We start from the raw sequence: 20,085 nt of genomic DNA on the forward strand, positions 1-20,085 counted from the left end.
CCGGTTTTAGACAAGATTTTAGACATTTGGCTCCAATGGCCTGAAAAATATTTTTTGGTCAAAATGACTCTATTTTGGTCTCCAAGTGTCTTAAAAGCCTTTTGTAGTCAGAAAAACTGCATTTGGTCACCAAAGGTCTGAAAATTTTTTTGTCAAAATTACTCTATTTTTGTCTTCTAGAGCCTTAAAAAGCCAGTTTTAGACAAGATAACTTTATTTGGGATCCAATGGCCTGAAATTTTTTTGGTCAAAATGACTCGATTTTGGTCTCGAAGTGTCTAAAAAGCCTTTTTAGTCACAATAACGGCATATGGTCAACCAAAGGTCTAAATTTTTTTTAGTCAAAATGACGGTATTTTTGTCTTTTAAGAGCCTTAAAAAGCCGGTTTTAGACACGATTTGTCTAAAACCGGCCATTTGGGCTCCAATGGCCTGAAAAAATTTCTTTGGTCAAAATGACTCTATTTTGGTCTCCAAGTGTCTAAAAAGCCTTTTTTTAGTCAAAATAACTGCATTTGGTCACCAAAGGTCTAAAAAAAAATTTAGTCAAAATTACTGTATTTTTGTCTTTTAGAGCCTTAAAAAGCTGGGTTTAGACAAGATTTGTCTAAAATCTGCAATTTGGGCTCCAATGGCCTGAAAAAATGTTTTGGTCAAAATGACTCTATTTTGGTATTCAAGTGTCTAAAAATCATTTTTTAGTCAAAATAACTGCATTTGGTCACCAAACTTCTGAAATTTTTTTTAGTCAAAATGACTACATTTATGTCTTGTAGAGCCTTAAAAAGCCGGTTTTAGACAAGATTTTAGACATTTGGCTCCAATGGCCTAAAAAATATTTTTTTGTCAAAATGACTCTATTTTGGTCTCCAAGTGTCTTAAAAGCCTTTTGTAGTCAGAAAAACTGCATTTGGTCACCAAAGGTCTGAAAATTTTTTTGTCAAAATTACTCTATTTTTGTCTTCTAGAGCCTTAAAAAGCCGGTTTTAGACAAGATAACTTTATTTGGGATCCAATGGCCTGAAATTTTTTTGGTCAAAATGACTCGATTTTGGTCTCGAAGTGTCTAAAAAGCCTTTTTAGTCACAATAACGGCATATGGTCAACCAAAGGTCTAAATTTTTTTTAGTCAAAATGACGGTATTTTTGTCTTTTAAGAGCCTTAAAAAGCCGGTTTTAGACACGATTTGTCTAAAACCGGCCATTTGGGCTCCAATGGCCTGAAAAAATTTCTTTGGTCAAAATGACTCTATTTTGGTCTCCAAGTGTCTAAAAAGCCTTTTTTTAGTCAAAATAACTGCATTTGGTCACCAAAGGTCAGAAAAAAATATTTAGTCAAAATTACTGTATATTTTGTCTTTTAGAGCCTTAAAAAGCCGGTTTTAGACAAGATAACTTTATTTGGGCTCCAATGGCCTGAAAAATTGTTTTTGGTTAAAATGACTCTATTTTATTCTCCAAGTTCTAAAAAGCCTTTTTTAGTCAAAATAACGACATTTGGTCACCAAAGGTCTGAAAAAGAAATCTAGTCAAAATGACTGTATTTTTGTCTTTTAGAGCCTTAAAAAGCCGGTTTTAGACAAGATTTGTCTAAAACTGGCCATTAAGTCTCCACTGGCCTGAAAATATTTTTTGGTCAAAATGACTCTATTTTGGTTTCCAAGTGTCCAAAAAGCCTTCTTTAGTCAAAATAACTGCATTTAGTCACCAAAGGTCTGACAAATTTTTTTAGTCAAAATGACTGTATTTTTGTCTTTTAGAGTCTTTAACCACCTCAATACTGGGCACTTAAACCCCCTTCCTTCCCAGACCAATTTTCAGCTTTTAGCGCTGTTGCATTTTGAATGACAATTGTGCGGTCATGCAACACTGTACCTAAACCAAATTTGTGTCATTTTTCCCCACAAATAGAGCTTTCTTTTGGTGGTATTTGATCACCACCAGGTTTTTTCTTTTTTGGTGCACAAATAAAAAAATACCGAAAAGTTTGAAAAAAAAAAGTTTTTTGTTTAGGTTATAAAATTTTGTAAATGGATACGTTTTTTCCTGCACTAAAGAGCACTGATGACGCCACACTCACAGGCACTGATGAGGAGACACTGATGGGGTGGCACTGATGGGGTGGCACTGATATGCAGCACTGATGGGCACTGATAGGTAGCACTGATATGCAGCACTGATGGGCACTGATATGTGGCACTGATAGATAGCACTGATATGCAGCATTGGTGGGCACTGATAGGCAGCGCTGATGGGCACTGATAGGCAGCACTGATGGGGACTGATCGGCGGCACTGATGGGCACTGATAGGTGGCACTGATGGGCGGGACTGATCGGCACTGATGAGGGGCACTGATGGGCACTGATAGGCAGCACTGGTGGGCAATAATGGGCACTGGTGGGCGGCACTGATAGATGGCAATAATGGGCACTGGTGGGCAGCACTGATAGATGGCATTGGTGGGCAGCACTGATAGGGGGGCACCACTGGCAGGCTCTCTGAGCCCCGTTTGCCATCCCTGGTGGCCATGGTGGGCATCCCTGGTGGTCATGGGTGGGCATCCCTGGTGGCTCTAGTGGCACCCCCTCCCCCAGGGCTGCACTGGTAATCTGATTACCAGCACAGACCCCCCCTGTGATCAGTGAGTAATCAGAAATACTCACTGATCATTCCGGCTGCAGAATAGATCCTCTCCTCTTCTCCTCACTGACAGCATCTGTCAGGAGGAGAAGAGATCTAAGCCGTTACAATGGCTGTATTGACATTACATGACGGCTGTGATTGGACACAGCCATCATGTGATCAGGAGGGCCAATCACAGGGCCCTCCTGCCGAGTCTTGTTGCTCTGTGTCCTCTCCTTCTGAAGGACGTTCCGGAACTTCCATTCAGAAGGACGAGACTCCCGCCCGGCCATATATCTACAATGGCCCAGTTGTAAGGTGGTTAAAAGCCGGTTTTAGACAAGATAACTGCATTTGGTCCCCAATGGTCTGAAATTTTTTTGTCAAAATGAATGTATTTAGTATTCTGTGGCTGAAGGTACATTAGGCATTCACAGGATACAGAAGTAAGTGTCGGCCATAAAAGTCCCCAAAAATTAGCCTGACAGCTAAAAACTTAGTATTTGGTGGCTGAAGGTACATTAGGCATTTACAGGGTACATTAGTAAGTGTTGGCCTGTATCGGCCCCAAAACTTAGCCCACATGGGTTTAACTGACAGCTAAGAACGTAGTATTCAGTGGCTGAAGGTGAGTGTCAGATAAACCCATGTGAGCTAATTTTTGGGGCCTATACAGGCTGACACTTACTTCTGTATCCTTTGAATGCCTAATGTACCTCTAGCCATCAAATACTACGTTCTTTGCTGTCAGTTAAACCCATGTGAGCTAATTTTTGGGGCCCATACAGGCCGACACTTACTTCTGTATACTGTTTGAATGCCTAATGTACCTTCAGCTACAGAATACTATGTTCTTAGCTGTCAGTAAAACCCATGTGGGCTAATTTTTGGGGACTATACAGGCCGACACTTACTTCTATATCCTGTGAATGCCTAATGTACCTTCAGCCACCAAATACTACATTCTTAACTGTCAGTTAAACCCATGTGAGCTCATTTTTGGGGTCTATACATGCCGACACTTACTTCTGTATACTGTGTGAATGCCTAATATACCTCTAGCCATCAAATACTACATTCTTTGCTGTCAGTTAAACCCATGTGAGCTATTTTTTGGGGCCTATACAGGCCGACCCTTTCTTCTGTATACCGTGTGAATGCCTAATGTACCTCCAGCCATCAAATATACTACGTTCTTTGCTGTCAGTTAAACCCATGTGAGATAATTTTGGGGCCTATACAGGCCGACACTTACTTTTGTATACTGTGTGAATGCCTAATGTACCTCCAGCCATCAAATACACTACGTTCTTTGCTGTCAGTTAAACCCATGTGAGCTCATTTTTGGGGCCTATACAGTCCGACACTTCTGTATCATGTGAATGCCTAATGTACCTCCAGCCATTAAATACTACGTTCTTTGCTGTCAGTTAAACCCATGTGAGCTAATTTTTGGGGCTTATAGAGGCCGACACTTACTTGTGTATACTGTGTGAATGCCTAATGTACCTCCAGCCATTAAATACTATGTTCTTTGCTGTCAGTTAAAACCATGTGAGCTAATGTTTGGGGCCTATACAGGCCGACACTTACTTCTGTATACTGTGTGAATGCCTAATGTACCTCCAGCCACCAAATACTACGTTCTTAGTTGTCAGGTAAACTGATGTGGGCTATTTTTTGGGGCCTTTTATGGCCGACACTTACCTCTTTATCTAGTGAATGCCTAATGTACCTTCAGCCACAGAATACTACTTTCTTAGCTGTCAGGTAAACCCGTTTGGGTTCATTTTTGGGGCCTTTTATGGCCGACACTTACTTCTTTATCCTGTAAATACCTGATGTACCTTCAGCCACAGAATACTACATTCTTAGCTGTCAGGTAAACCCATGTTGGCTATTTTTTGGGGCCTTTTATGGCCGACACTTACTTCTGTATCCAGTGAATGCCTAATGTACCTTCAGCCAAAGAATACTACGTTCTTAGCTGTCAATTAAACCCATGTGGGCTAATTTTTGGGGTTATACAGGCCATCACTTACTTCTGTACCCTGTGAATGCCTAATATACCTTCAGCCACCAAATACTACGTTCTTAGCTGTCAGGTAAACCCATGTGGGCTAATTTTTGGGGCCTTTTACGGCCGACACTTACTTCTGTATCCTGTGAATGAAAAAATAATTTATTCCAAATGACTGTATTTTTGTATTTTAGAGTCTTAAAAAGACAGTTTTAGTCAAGATAGCTGCATTTTGCTCTCCAATGGCCTGAAAATGTTTTTGGTCAAAATGACTCTATTTTGGTCTCCATGTTTTTTAAAAGCCTTTTTTAGTCAAAATAACTGCATTTGGTTACCAAAGGTCTGAAAAAATTTTTTAGTCAAAATTACTATATTTTTGTCTTTTAGAGTCTTAAAAAGCCGGTTTTAGAAAAGATTACTGTATTTTGTCTCCAATGGTCTGAAAAAAATTTTTTGGGGTCAAAATGACTGTATTTTGGTCTCCAAGTATCTTAAAAGTCCATTTTATTCAAAATAACTGCATTTGGTCACCAAAGGTATTAAAAACAATTTTAGTCAAAATGACTGTATTTTTGTATTTTAGAGCCTTAAAAAGCCGGTTTTAGTCAAGATAGCTGCATTTTGCTCTCCAATGGCCTGAAAATGTTTTTGGTCAAAATGACTCTGATTTGGTCTCCAAGTGTCTTAAAAGCCTTTTTTAGTCAAAATAACTGCATTTGGTCACCAAAGGTCTGAAAATTTTTTTAGTCAAAATTACTATATTTTTGTCTTTTAGAGTCTTAAAAAGCCGGTTTTAGACAAGATTACTGTATTTTGTCTCCAATGGTCTGAAAAAAATTTTTTGGGGTCAAAATGACTGTATTTTGGTCTCCAAGTATCTTAAAAGTCCATTTTATTCAAAATAACTGCATTTGGTCACCAAAGGTATGAAAAACAATTTTAGTCAAAATGACTGTATTTTTGTATTTTAGAGCCTTAAAAAGCCGGTTTTAGTCAAGATAGCTGCATTTTGCTCTCCAATGGCCTGAAAATGTTTTTGGTCAAAATGACTCTGATTTGGTCTCCAAGTGTCTTAAAAGCCTTTTTTAGTCAAAATAACTGCATTTGGTCACCAAAGGTCTGAAAATTTTTTAGTCAAAATTACTATATTTTTGTCTTTTAGAGTCTTAAAAAGCCGGTTTTAGACAAGATTACTGTATTTTGTCTCCAATGGTCTGAAATTTTTTTGGGTCTAAATGACTGTATTTTGGTCTCCAAGTGTCTAAAAAGTCTATTTTAGTCAAAATAACTGCATTTGGTCACCAAAGGCATGAAAAACAATTTTAGTCAAAATGACTGTATTTTTGTATTTTAGAGTCTTAAAAAGCCGGTTTTAGTCAAGATAGCTGAATTTTGCTCTCCAATGGCCTGAAAATGTTTTTGGTCAAAATGACTCTGATTTGGTCTCCAAGTGTCTTAAAAGCCTTTTTTAGTCAAAATAACTGCATTTGGTCACCAAAGGTCTAAAAAAAATTTTAGTCAAAATGACTGTATTTTTGTCTTTTAGAGCCTTAAAAAGCTGGGTTTAGACAAGATTTTAGACATTTGGCTCCAATGGCCTGAAAAATATTTTTTGGTCAAAATGACTCTATTTTGGTCTCCAAGTGTCTTAAAAGCCTTTTGTAGTCAGAAAAACTGCATTTGGTCACCAAAGGTCTGAAAATTTTTTTGTCAAAATTACTCTATTTTTGTCTTCTAGAGCCTTAAAAAGCCGGTTTTAGACAAGATAACTTTATTTGGGATCCAATGGCCTGAAATTTTTTTTGGTCAAAATGACTCGATTTTGGTCTCGAAGTGTCTAAAAAGCCTTTTTAGTCACAATAACGGCATATGGTCAACCAAAGGTCTAAATTTTTTTTAGTCAAAATGACGGTATTTTTGTCTTTTAAGAGCCTTAAAAAGCCGGTTTTAGACACGATTTGTCTAAAACCGGCCATTTGGGCTCCAATGGCCTGAAAAAATTTCTTTGGTCAAAATGACTCTATTTTGGTCTCCAAGTGTCTAAAAAGCCTTTTTTTAGTCAAAATAACTGCATTTGGTCACCAAAGGTCAGAAAAAAATATTTAGTCAAAATTACTGTATATTTTGTCTTTTAGAGCCTTAAAAAGCCGGTTTTAGACAAGATAACTTTATTTGGGCTCCAATGGCCTGAAAAATTGTTTTTGGTTAAAATGACTCTATTTTATTCTCCAAGTTCTAAAAAGCCTTTTTTAGTCAAAATAACGACATTTGGTCACCAAAGGTCTGAAAAAGAAATCTAGTCAAAATGACTGTATTTTTGTCTTTTAGAGCCTTAAAAAGCCGGTTTTAGACAAGATTTGTCTAAAACTGGCCATTAAGTCTCCACTGGCCTGAAAATATTTTTTGGTCAAAATGACTCTATTTTGGTTTCCAAGTGTCCAAAAAGCCTTCTTTAGTCAAAATAACTGCATTTAGTCAACAAAGGTCTGACAAATTTTTTTAGTCAAAATGACTGTATTTTTGTCTTTTAGAGTCTTTAACCACCTCAATACTGGGCACTTAAACCCCCTTCCTTCCCAGACCAATTTTCAGCTTTTAGCGCTGTTGCATTTTGAATGACAATTGTGCGGTCATGCAACACTGTACCTAAACCAAATTTGTGTCATTTTTTCCCCACAAATAGAGCTTTCTTTTGGTGGTATTTGATCACCACCAGGTTTTTTCTTTTTTGGTGCACAAATAAAAAAATACCGAAAAGTTTGAAAAAAAAAAGTTTTTTGTTTAGGTTATAAAATTTTGTAAATGGATACGTTTTTTCCTGCACTAAAGAGCACTGATGATGCCACACTCACAGGCACTGATGAGGAGACACTGATGGGGTGGCACTGATGAGGTGGCACTGATATGCAGCACTGATGGGCACTGATAGGTAGCACTGATATGCAGCACTGATGGGCACTGATATGTGGCACTGATAGATAGCACTGATATGCAGCATTGGTGGGCACTGATAGGCAGCGCTGATGGGCACTGATAGGCAGCACTGATGGGGACTGATCGGCCGCACTGATGGGCACTGATAGGTGGCACTGATGGGCGGGACTGATCGGCACTGATGAGGGGCACTGATGGGCACTGATAGGCAGCACTGGTGGGCAATAATGGGCACTGGTGGGCGGCACTGATAGATGGCAATAATGGGCACTGGTGGGCAGCACTGATAGATGGCATTGGTGGGCAGCACTGATAGGGGGGCACCACTGGCAGGCTCTCTGAGCCCCGTTTGCCATCCCTGGTGGCCATGGTGGGCATCCCTGGTGGTCATGGGTGGGCATCCCTGGTGGCTCTAGTGGCACCCCCTGCCCCCCGGGCTGCACTGGTAATCTGATTACCAGCACAGACCCCCCCCTGTGATCAGTGAGTAATCAGAAATACTCACTGATCATTCCGGCTGCAGAATAGATCCTCTCCTCTTCTCCTCACTGACAGCATCTGTCAGGAGGAGAAGAGATCTAAGCCGTTACAACGGCTGTATTGACATTACATGACGGCTGTGATTGGACACAGCCATCATGTGATCAGGAGGGCCAATCACAGGGCCCTCCTGCCGAGTCTTGTTGCTCTGTGTCCTCTCCTTCTGAAGGACGTTCCGGAACGTCCATTCAGAAGGACGAGACTCCCGCCCGGCCATATATCTACAATGGCCCAGTTGTAAGGTGGTTAAAAGCCGGTTTTAGACAAGATAACTGCATTTGGTCCCCAATGGTCTGAAATTTTTTTGTCAAAATGAATGTATTTAGTATTCTGTGGCTGAAGGTACATTAGGCATTCACAGGATACAGAAGTAAGTGTCGGCCATAAAAGTCCCCAAAAATTAGCCTGACAGCTAAAAACTTAGTATTTGGTGGCTGAAGGTACATTAGGCATTTACAGGGTACATTAGTAAGTGTTGGCCTGTATCGGCCCCAAAAATTAGCCCACATGGGTTTAACTGACAGCTAAGAACGTAGTATTCAGTGGCTGAAGGTGAGTGTCAGATAAACCCATGTGAGCTAATTTTTGGGGCCTATACAGGCTGACACTTACTTCTGTATCCTTTGAATGCCTAATGTACCTCTAGCCATCAAATACTACGTTCTTTGCTGTCAGTTAAACCCATGTGAGCTAATTTTTGGGGCCCATACAGGCCGACACTTACTTCTGTATACTGTTTGAATGCCTAATGTACCTTCAGCTACAGAATACTATGTTCTTAGCTGTCAGTAAAACCCATGTGGGCTAATTTTTGGGGACTATACAAGCCGACACTTACTTCTATATCCTGTGAATGCCTAATGTACCTTCAGCCACCAAATACTACATTCTTAACTGTCAGTTAAACCCATGTGAGCTCATTTTTGGGGTCTATACATGCCGACACTTACTTCTGTATACTGTGTGAAGGCCTAATATACCTCTAGCCATCAAATACTACATTCTTTGCTGTCAGTTAAACCCATGTGAGCTATTTTTTGGGGCCTATACAGGCCGACCCTTTCTTCTGTATACCGTGTGAATGCCTAATGTACCTCCAGCCATCAAATATACTACGTTCTTTGCTGTCAGTTAAACCCATGTGAGATAATTTTGGGGCCTATACAGGCCGACACTTACTTTTGTATACTGTGTGAATGCCTAATGTACCTCCAGCCATCAAATACACTACGTTCTTTGCTGTCAGTTAAACCCATGTGAGCTAATTTTTGGGGCCTATACAGTCCGACACTTACTTCTGTATCATGTGAATGCCTAATGTACCTCCAGCCATTAAATACTACGTTCTTTGCTGTCAGTTAAACCCATGTGAGCTAATTTTTGGGGCTTATAGAGGCCGACACTTACTTGTGTATACTGTGTGAATGCCTAATGTACCTCCAGCCATTAAATACTATGTTCTTTGCTGTCAGTTAAAACCATGTGAGCTAATGTTTGGGGCCTATACAGGCCGACACTTACTTCTGTATACTGTGTGAATGCCTAATGTACCTCCAGCCACCAAATACTACGTTCTTAGTTGTCAGGTAAACTGATGTGGGCTATTTTTTGGGGCCTTTTATGGCCGACACTTACCTCTTTATCCAGTGAATGCCTAATGTACCTTCAGCCACAGAATACTACTTTCTTAGCTGTCAGGTAAACCCGTTTGGGTTCATTTTTGGGGCCTTTTATGGCCGACACTTACTTCTTTATCCTGTAAATGCCTGATGTACCTTCAGCCACAGAATACTACATTCTTAGCTGTCAGGTAAACCCATGTTGGCTATTTTTTGGGGCCTTTTATGGCCGACACTTACTTCTGTATCCAGTGAATGCCTAATGTACCTTCAGCCAAAGAATACTACGTTCTTAGCTGTCAATTAAACCCATGTGGGCTAATTTTTGGGGTTATACAGGCCATCACTTACTTCTGTACCCTGTGAATGCCTAATATACCTTCAGCCACCAAATACTACGTTCTTAGCTGTCAGGTAAACCCATGTGGGCTAATTTTTGGGGCCTTTTACGGCCGACACTTACTTCTGTATCCTGTGAATGAAAAAATAATTTATTCCAAATGACTGTATTTTTGTATTTTAGAGTCTTAAAAAGACAGTTTTAGTCAAGATAGCTGCATTTTGCTCTCCAATGGCCTGAAAATGTTTTTGGTCAAAATGACTCTATTTTGGTCTCCATGTTTTTTAAAAGCCTTTTTTAGTCAAAATAACTGCATTTGGTTACCAAAGGTCTGAAAAAATTTTTTAGTCAAAATTACTATATTTTTGTCTTTTAGAGTCTTAAAAAGCCGGTTTTAGACAAGATTACTGTATTTTGTCTCCAATGGTCTGAAAAAATTTTTTTGGGGTCAAAATGACTGTATTTTGGTCTCCAAGTATCTTAAAAGTCCATTTTATTCAAAATAACTGCATTTGGTCACCAAAGGTATGAAAAACAATTTTAGTCAAAATGACTGTATTTTTGTATTTTAGAGCCTTAAAAAGCCGGTTTTAGTCAAGATAGCTGCATTTTGCTCTCCAATGGCCTGAAAATGTTTTTGGTCAAAATGACTCTGATTTGGTCTCCAAGTGTCTTAAAAGCCTTTTTTAGTCAAAATAACTGCATTTGGTCACCAAAGGTCTGAAAATTTTTTTAGTCAAAATTACTATATTTTTGTCTTTTAGAGTCTTAAAAAGCCGGTTTTAGACAAGATTACTGTATTTTGTCTCCAATGGTCTGAAATTTTTTTGGGTCTAAATGACTGTATTTTGGTCTCCAAGTGTCTAAAAAGTCTATTTTAGTCAAAATAACTGCATTTGGTCACCAAAGGTATGAAAAACAATTTTAGTCAAAATGACTGTATTTTTGTATTTTAGAGCCTTAAAAAGCCGGTTTTAGTCAAGATAGCTGCATTTTGCTCTCCAATGGCCTGAAAATGTTTTTGGTCAAAATGACTCTGATTTGGTCTCCAAGTGTCTTAAAAGCCTTTTTTAGTCAAAATAACTGCATTTGGTCACCAAAGGTCTAAAAAAAATTTTAGTCAAAATGACTGTATTTTTGTCTTTTAGAGCCTTAAAAAGCTGGGTTTAGACAAGATTTGTCTAAAATCGGCAATTTGGGCTCCAATGGCCTGAAAAAATGTTTTGGTCAAAATGACTCTATTTTGGTATTCAAGTGTCTAAAAATCATTTTTTAGTCAAAATAACTGCATTTGGTCACCAAACTTCTGAAATTTTTTTTAGTCAAAATGACTACATTTATGTCTTGTAGAGCCTTAAAAAGCCGGTTTTAGACAAGATTTTAGACATTTGGCTCCAATGGCCTGAAAAATATTTTTTGGTCAAAATGACTCTATTTTGGTCTCCAAGTGTCTTAAAAGCCTTTTGTAGTCAGAAAAACTGCATTTGGTCACCAAAGGTCTGAAAATTTTTTTGTCAAAATTACTCTATTTTTGTCTTCTAGAGCCTTAAAAAGCCGGTTTTAGACAAGATAACTTTATTTGGGATCCAATGGCCTGAAATTTTTTTGGTCAAAATGACTCGATTTTGGTCTCGAAGTGTCTAAAAAGCCTTTTTAGTCACAATAACGGCATATGGTCAACCAAAGGTCTAAATTTTTTTTAGTCAAAATGACGGTATTTTTGTCTTTTAAGAGCCTTAAAAAGCCGGTTTTAGACACCATTTGTCTAAAACCGGCCATTTGGGCTCCAATGGCCTGAAAAAATTTCTTTGGTCAAAATGACTCTATTTTGGTCTCCAAGTGTCTAAAAAGCCTTTTTTTAGTCAAAATAACTGCATTTGGTCACCAAAGGTGAGAAAAAAATATTTAGTCAAAATTACTGTATATTTTGTCTTTTAGAGCCTTAAAAAGCCGGTTTTAGACAAGATAACTTTATTTGGGCTCCAATGGCCTGAAAAATTGTTTTTGGTTAAAATGACTCTATTTTGTTCTCCAAGTTTCTAAAAAGCCTTTTTTAGTCAAAATAACGACATTTGGTCACCAAAGGTCTGAAAAAGAAATCTAGTCAAAATGACTGTATTTTTGTCTTTTAGAGCCTTAAAAAGCCGGTTTTAGACAAGATTTGTCTAAAACTGGCCATTAAGTCTCCACTGGCCTGAAAATATTTTTTGGTCAAAATGACTCTATTTTGGTTTCCAAGTGTCCAAAAAGCCTTCTTTAGTCAAAATAACTGCATTTAGTCACCAAAGGTCTGACAAATTTTTTTAGTCAAAATGACTGTATTTTTGTCTTTTAGAGTCTTTAACCACCTCAATACTGGGCACTTAAACCCCCTTCCTTCCCAGACCAATTTTCAGCTTTTAGCGCTGTTGCATTTTGAATGACAATTGTGCGGTCATGCAACACTGTACCTAAACCAAATTTGTGTCATTTTTTCCCCACAAATAGAGCTTTCTTTTGGTGGTATTTGATCACCACCAGGTTTTTTCTTTTTTGGTGCACAAATAAAAAAATACCGAAAAGTTTGAAAAAAAAAAAAGTTTTTTGTTTAGGTTATAAAATTTTGTAAATGGATACGTTTTTTCCTGCACTAAAGAGCACTGATGACGCCACACTCACAGGCACTGATGAGGAGACACTGATGGGGTGGCACTGATGGGGTGGCACTGATGGGGTGGCACTGATATGCAGCACTGATGGGCATTGATAGGTAGCACTGATATGCAGCACTGATGGGCACTGATATGTGGCACTGATAGATAGCACTGATATGCAGCATTGGTGGGCACTGATAGGCAGCGCTGATGGGCACTGATAGGCAGCACTGATGGGGACTGATCGGCGGCACTGATGGGCACTGATAGGTGGCACTGATGGGCGGGACTGATCGGCACTGATGAGGGGCACTGATGGGCACTGATAGGCAGCACTGGTGGGCAATAATGGGCACTGGTGGGCGGCACTGATAGATGGCAATAATGGGCACTGGTGGGCAGCACTGATAGATGGCATTGGTGGGCAGCACTGATAGGGGGGCACCACTGGCAGGCTCTCTGAGCCCCGTTTGCCATCCCTGGTGGCCATGGTGGGCATCCCTGGTGGTCATGGGTGGGCATCCCTGGTGGCTCTAGTGGCACCCCCTCCCCCCCGGGCTGCACTGGTAATCTGATTACCAGCACAGACCCCCCCTGTGATCAGTGAGTAATCAGAAATACTCACTGATCATTCCGGCTGCAGAATAGATCCTCTCCTCTTCTCCTCACTGACAGCATCTGTCAGGAGGAGAAGAGATCTAAGCCGTTACAACGGCTGTATTGACATTACATGACGGCTGTGATTGGACACAGCCATCATGTGATCAGGAGGGCCAATCACAGGGCCCTCCTGCCGAGTCTTGTTGCTCTGTGTCCTCTCCTTCTGAAGGACGTTCCGGAACGTCCATTCAGAAGGACGAGACTCCCGCCCGGCCATGTATCTACAATGGCCCAGTTGTAAGGTGGTTAAAAGCCGGTTTTAGACAAGATAACTGCATTTGGTCCCCAATGGTCTGAAATTTTTTTGTCAAAATGAATGTATTTAGTATTCTGTGGCTGAAGGTACATTAGGCATTCACAGGATACAGAAGTAAGTGTCGGCCATAAAAGTCCCCAAAAATTAGCCTGACAGATAAAAACGTAGTATTTGGTGGCTGAAGGTACATTAGGCATTTACAGGGTACATTAGTAAGTGTTGGCCTGTATCGGCCCCAAAAATTAGCCCACATGGGTTTAACTGACAGCTAAGAACGTAGTATTCAGTGGCTGAAGGTGAGTGTCAGATAAACCCATGTGAGCTAATTTTTGGGGCCTATACAGGCTGACACTTACTTCTGTATCCTTTGAATGCTTAATGTACCTCTAGCCATCAAATACTACGTTCTTTGCTGTCAGTTAAACCCATGTGAGCTAATTTTTGGGGCCCATACAGGCCGACACTTACTTCTGTATACTGTTTGAATGCCTAATGTACCTTCAGCTACAGAATACTATGTTCTTAGCTGTCAGTAAAACCCATGTGGGCTAATTTTTGGGGACTATACAGGCCGACACTAACTTCTATATCCTGTGAATGCCTAATGTACCTTCAGCCACCAAATACTACATTCTTAACTGTCAGTTAAACCCATGTGAGCTCATTTTTGGGGTCTATACATGCCGACACTTACTTCTGTATACTGTGTGAATGCCTAATATACCTCTAGCCATCAAATACTACATTCTTTGCTGTCAGTTAAACCCATGTGAGCTATTTTTTGGGGCCTATACAGGCCGACCCTTTCTTCTGTATACCGTGTGAATGCCTAATGTACCTCCAGCCATCAAATATACTACGTTCTTTGCTGTCAGTTAAACCCATGTGAGATAATTTTGGGGCCTATACAGGCCGACACTTACTTTTGTATACTGTGTGAATGCCTAATGTACCTCCAGCCATCAAATACACTACGTTCTTTGCTGTCAGTTAAACCCATGTGAGCTAATTTTTGGGGCCTATACAGTCCGACACTTACTTCTGTATCATGTGAATGCCTAATGTACCTCCAGCCATTAAATACTACGTTCTTTGCTGTCAGTTAAACCCATGTGAGCTAATTTTTGGGGCTTATAGAGGCCGACACTTACTTGTGTATACTGTGTGAATGCCTAATGTACCTCCAGCCATTAAATACTATGTTCTTTGCTGTCAGTTAAAACCATGTGAGCTAATGTTTGGGGCCTATACAGGCCGACACTTACTTCTGTATACTGTGTGAATGCCTAATGTACCTCCAGCCACCAAATACTACGTTCTTAGTTGTCAGGTAAACTGATGTGGGCTATTTTTTGGGGCCTTTTATGGCCGACACTTACCTCTTTATCCAGTGAATGCCTAATGTACCTTCAGCCACAGAATACTACTTTCTTAGCTGTCAGGTAAACCCGTTTGGGTTCATTTTTGGGGCCTTTTATGGCCGACACTTACTTCTTTATCCTGTAAATGCCTGATGTACCTTCAGCCACAGAATACTACATTCTTAGCTGTCAGGTAAACCCATGTTGGCTATTTTTTGGGGCCTTTTATGGCCGACACTTACTTCTGTATCCAGTGAATGCCTAATGTACCTTCAGCCAAAGAATACTACGTTCTTAGCTGTCAATTAAACCCATGTGGGCTAATTTTTGGGGTTATACAGGCCATCACTTACTTCTGTACCCTGTGAATGCCTAATATACCTTCAGCCACCAAATACTACGTTCTTAGCTGTCAGGTAAACCCATGTGGGCTAATTTTTGGGGCCTTTTACGGCCGACACTTACTTCTGTATCCTGTGAATGAAAAAATAATTTATTCCAAATGACTGTATTTTTGTATTTTAGAGTCTTAAAAAGACAGTTTTAGTCAAGATAGCTGCATTTTGCTCTCCAATGGCCTGAAAATGTTTTTGGTCAAAATGACTCTATTTTGGTCTCCAAGTTTTTTAAAAGCCTTTTTTAGTCAAAATAACTGCATTTGGTTACCAAAGGTCTGAAAAAATTTTTTAGTCAAAATTACTATATTTTTGTCTTTTAGAGTCTTAAAAAGCCGGTTTTAGACAAGATTACTGTATTTTGTCTCCAATGGTCTGAAAAAAATTTTTTGGGGTCAAAATGACTGTATTTTGGTCTCCAAGTATCTTAAAAGTCCATTTTATTCAAAATAACTGCATTTGGTCACCAAAGGTATGAAAAACAATTTTAGTCAAAATGACTGTATTTTTGTATTTTAGAGCCTTAAAAAGCCGGTTTTATTCAAGATAGCTGCATTTTGCTCTCCAATGGCCTGAAAATGTTTTTGGTCAAAATGACTCTGATTTGGTCTCCAAGTGTCTTAAAAGCCTTTTTTAGTCAAAATAACTGCATTTGGTCACCAAAGGTCTGAAAATTTTTTTAGTCAAAATTACTATATTTTTGTCTTTTAGAGTCTTAAAAAGCCGGTTTTAGACAAGATTACTGTATTTTGTCTCCAATGGTCTGAAATTTTTTTGGGTCTAAATGACTGTATTTTGGTCTCCAAGTGTCTAAAAAGTCTATTTTAGTCAAAATAACTGCATTTGGTCACCAAAGGTATGAAAAACAATTTTAGTCAAAATGACTGTATTTTTGTATTTTAGAGTCTTAAAAAGCCGGTTTTAGTCAAGATAGCTGAATTTTGCTCTCCAATGGCCTGAAAATGTTTTTGGTCAAAATGACTCTGATTTGGTCTCCAAGTGTCTTAAAAGCCTTTTTTAGTCAAAATAACTGCATTTGGTCACCAAAGGTCTAAAAAAAATTTTAGTCAAAATGACTGTATTTTTGTCTTTTAGAGCCTTAAAAAGCTGGGTTTAGACAAGATTTGTCTAAAATCGGCAATTTGGGCTCCAATGTCCTGAAAAAATGTTTTGGTCAAAATGACTCTATTTTGGTATTCAAGTGTCTAAAAATCATTTTTTAGTCAAAATAACTGCATTTGGTCACCAAACTTCTGAAATTTTTTTTAGTCAAAATGACTACATTTATGTCTTGTAGAGCCTTAAAAAGCCGGTTTTAGACAAGATTTTAGACATTTGGCTCCAATGGCCTGAAAAATATTTTTTGGTCAAAATGACTCTATTTTGGTCTCCAAGTGTCTTAAAAGCCTTTTGTAGTCAGAAAAACTGCATTTGGTCACCAAAGGTCTGAAAATTTTTTTGTCAAAATTACTCTATTTTTGTCTTCTAGAGCCTTAAAAAGCCGGTTTTAGACAAGATAACTTTATTTGGGATCCAATGGCCTGAAATTTTTTTTGGTCAAAATGACTCGATTTTGGTCTCGAAGTGTCTAAAAAGCCTTTTTAGTCACAATAACGGCATATGGTCAACCAAAGGTCTAAAATTTTTTTAGTCAAAATGACGGTATTTTTGTCTTTTAAGAGCCTTAAAAAGCCGGTTTTAGACACGATTTGTCTAAAACCGGCCATTTGGGCTCCAATGGCCTGAAAAAATTTCTTTGGTCAAAATGACTCTATTTTGGTCTCCAAGTGTCTAAAAAGCCTTTTTTTAGTCAAAATAACTGCATTTGGTCACCAAAGGTCAGAAAAAAATATTTAGTCAAAATTACTGTATATTTTGTCTTTTAGAGCCTTAAAAAGCCGGTTTTAGACAAGATAACTTTATTTGGGCTCCAATGGCCTGAAAAATTGTTTTTGGTTAAAATGACTCTATTTTGTTCTCCAAGTTTCTAAAAAGCCTTTTTTAGTCAAAATAACGACATTTGGTCACCAAAGGTCTGAAAAAGAAATCTAGTCAAAATGACTGTATTTTTGTCTTTTAGAGCCTTAAAAAGCCGGTTTTAGACAAGATTTGTCTAAAACTGGCCATTAAGTCTCCACTGGCCTGAAAATATTTTTTGGTCAAAATGACTCTATTTTGGTTTCCAAGTGTCCAAAAAGCCTTCTTTAGTCAAAATAACTGCATTTAGTCACCAAAGGTCTGACAAATTTTTTTAGTCAAAATGACTGTATTTTTGTCTTTTAGAGTCTTTAACCACCTCAATACTGGGCACTTAAACCCCCTTCCTTCCCAGACCAATTTTCAGCTTTTAGCGCTGTTGCATTTTGAATGACAATTGTGCGGTCATGCAACACTGTACCTAAACCAAATTTGTGTCATTTTTTCCCCACAAATAGAGCTTTCTTTTGGTGGTATTTGATCACCACCAGGTTTTTTCTTTTTTGGTGCACAAATAAAAAAATACCGAAAAGTTTGAAAAAAAAAAAAAGTTTTTTGTTTAGGTTATAAAATTTTGTAAATGGATACGTTTTTTCCTGCACTAAAGAGCACTGATGACGCCACACTCACAGGCACTGATGAGGAGACACTGATGGGGTGGCACTGATGGGGTGGCACTGATGGGGTGGCACTGATATGCAGCACTGATGGGCACTGATAGGTAGCACTGATATGCAGCACTGATGGGCACTGATATGTGGCACTGATAGATAGCCCTGATATGCAGCATTGGTGGGCACTGATAGGCAGCGCTGATGGGCACTGATAGGCAGCACTGATGGGGACTGATCGGCGGCACTGATGGGCACTGATAGGTGGCACTGATGGGCGGGACTGATCGGCACTGATGAGGGGCACTGATGGGCACTGATAGGCAGCACTGGTGGGCAATAATGGGCACTGGTGGGCGGCACTGATAGATGGCAATAATGGGCACTGGTGGGCAGCACTGATAGATGGCATTGGTGGGCAGCACTGATAGGGGGGCACCACTGGCAGGCTCTCTGAGCCCCGTTTGCCATCCCTGGTGGCCATGGTGGGCATCCCTGGTGGTCATGGGTGGGCATCCCTGGTGGCTCTAGTGGCACCCCCTCCCCCAGGGCTGCACTGGTAATCTGATTACCAGCACAGACCCCCCCTGTGATCAGTGAGTAATCAGAAATACTCACTGATCATTCCGGCTGCAGAATAGATCCTCTCCTCTTCTCCTCACTGACAGCATCTGTCAGGAGGAGAAGAGATCTAAGCCGTTACAACGGCTGTATTGACATTACATGATGGCTGTGATTGGACACAGCCATCATGTGATCAGGAGGGCCAATCACAGGGCCCTCCTGCCGAGTCTTGTTGCTCTGTGTCCTCTCCTTCTGAAGGACGTTCCGGAACGTCCATTCAGAAGGACGAGACTCCCGCCCGGCCATATATCTACAATGGCCCAGTTGTAAGGTGGTTAAAAGCCGGTTTTAGACAAGATAACTGCATTTGGTCCCCAATGGTCTGAAATTTTTTTTGTCAAAATGAATGTATTTAGTATTCTGTGGCTGAAGGTACATTAGGCATTCACAGGATACAGAAGTAAGTGTCGGCCATAAAAGTCCCCAAAAATTAGCCTGACAGCTAAAAACGTAGTATTTGGTGGCTGAAGGTACATTAGGCATTTACAGGGTACATTAGTAAGTGTTGGCCTGTATCGGCCCCAAAAATTAGCCCACATGGGTTTAACTGACAGCTAAGAACGTAGTATTCAGTGGCTGAAGGTGAGTGTCAGATAAACCCATGTGAGCTAATTTTTGGGGCCTATACAGGCTGACACTTACTTCTGTATCCTTTGAATGCCTAATGTACCTCTAGCCATCAAATACTACGTTCTTTGCTGTCAGTTAAACCCATGTGAGCTAATTTTTGGGGCCCATACAGGCCGACACTTACTTCTGTATACTGTTTGAATGCCTAATGTACCTTCAGCTACAGAATACTATGTTCTTAGCTGTCAGTAAAACCCATGTGGGCTAATTTTTGGGGACTATACAGGCCGACACTTACTTCTATATCCTGTGAATGCCTAATGTACCTTCAGCCACCAAATACTACATTCTTAACTGTCAGTTAAACCCATGTGAGCTCATTTTTGGGGTCTATACATGCCGACACTTACTTCTGTATACTCTGTGAATGCCTAATATACCTCTAGCCATCAAATACTACATTCTTTGCTGTCAGTTAAACCCATGTGAGCTATTTTTTTGGGCCTATACAGGCCGACCCTTTCTTCTGTATACCGTGTGAATGCCTAATGTACCTCCAGCCATCAAATATACTACGTTCTTTGCTGTCAGTTAAACCCATGTGAGATAATTTTGGGGCCTATACAGGCCGACACTTACTTTTGTATACTGTGTGAATGCCTAATGTACCTCCAGCCATCAAATACACTACGTTCTTTGCTGTCAGTTAAACCCATGTGAGCTCATTTTTGGGGCCTATACAGTCCGACACTTACTTCTGTATCATGTGAATGCCTAATGTACCTCCAGCCATTAAATACTACGTTCTTTGCTGTCAGTTAAACCCATGTGAGCTAATTTTTGGGGCTTATAGAGGCCGACACTTACTTGTGTATACTGTGTGAATGCCTAATGTACCTCCAGCCATTAAATACTATGTTC

Source organism: Pelophylax lessonae, assembly GCF_965119305.1.
Source record: "Pelophylax lessonae genome assembly, chromosome: 4".
In the NCBI taxonomy this organism is placed as follows: domain Eukaryota; kingdom Metazoa; phylum Chordata; class Amphibia; order Anura; family Ranidae; genus Pelophylax; species Pelophylax lessonae.